Source organism: Pteropus vampyrus, unplaced genomic scaffold (assembly GCF_000151845.1).
Source record: "Pteropus vampyrus isolate Shadow unplaced genomic scaffold, Pvam_2.0 Scaffold1000009119, whole genome shotgun sequence".
Classification (NCBI taxonomy): Eukaryota; Metazoa; Chordata; class Mammalia; order Chiroptera; family Pteropodidae; genus Pteropus; species Pteropus vampyrus.
Genome location: NW_011923521.1, coordinates 1 through 1,207, shown reverse-complemented (window position 1 = coordinate 1,207; position 1,207 = coordinate 1). Strand labels below are relative to the sequence as shown.

Sequence of the window (1,207 nt, the reverse complement as noted above, 5' to 3'; positions counted from 1 at the left end):
ACATTAACTATGGCTCTTTGAAGAGTTCATGTAGGAAAGACTTCGCTAATGGTGACAAAAAAGATTTTTTGAATGTGTGTAATTATGAGGGTTACATTTTAATTTCGTTTTGTTTTTAGCTTTGTCTTTGTATGAGTATCATTGATAACAGGAATTTTTTTTTTTTTTTACGTATTTGATTGTTTTGATCAGTTGCAGTTATTTTTGATATATTTCTAGCATGGGAATTTGGAAATATATAAAAGTAGAGAGAATAGTTCAACTAACTTGAACTATTTACTGTACAGCATTTGACTTTAACTATTTACTGTATAGCATCTGGCCTTAACAATTACCAAAATTTGGTCAATCTAATTTACCCTCCCTCTGCTTCCCCACAGATTATACTAAAGTAAATCTTGGACTTAATATCATTTTATCTGCAAATAGTTCAGTATGTATCTCTACAACATAAAGAATTATAACTAAAAACAAAAATAAAACCATAACCCCATTATCATGTCTAAAAATTAACAGTTTCTTAGTATTATTCAATATCCAGTGTTCAAATTTTCTGATTGCTTTGAGAATCTTTAAAAGTTTTTTTCATGGTACTTTTTGGCTCAGCATCCAAACAAGTTCCACTCATTGCAACTGATTTATAATTTCTCAAGTCTCTTGACTTGTTGGTCTTCTCCATTTCTTTTTTTCTCCAATTTTCATTATTGTTGAAGAAACAAAGTTGCTTGTCCTGTATAGATTTGCAAAGTTTAGATTTTCCTGAGTGCTCTTTAAGGTGTCATTTAACATGTTCCTCTGACTTGTGTATTAGTGATTGGAGCAAACTTGATCTTTATTTTGGCAACACTACTGTGTAGATAGTGGTGGTTTCCTCCATCAGGAGGAAAATATGACTATCTGCCTTTCTGTAATGTGAACAGCCACTGATTATTATTGCCCTGATTCATTTATCAATTAAAAGTTGCAAAGAGACTATTTTCTTTTTTCTTTTTTTTTTTAGGCGAGGCAACCCTTGGTTGACCTCACAGATTGCAAGGACCTTGTCAGTTTACGATCCCTTATTTTTTTTTTATTTTTTACGCCTACAGCACCTGGTCTTCCTAGGTGGTCTCCCATCCAAGTACTAACTAGGCCCGACCCTGCCTAGCTTCGAGATTAGACGGGATCGGGCTGGTTCAGGGTGGTATGGCCATAGTCAATAATTTCT

General features: G+C 33.5%; 1 pseudogene; it reads right to left on the bottom strand.

Moving 5' to 3' along the window:
• Nucleotides 1-1,079: 1,079 nt before the first annotated feature.
• Nucleotides 1,080-1,197, bottom strand: LOC111735802 (annotated as a pseudogene).
• Nucleotides 1,198-1,207: the final 10 nt, after the last annotated feature.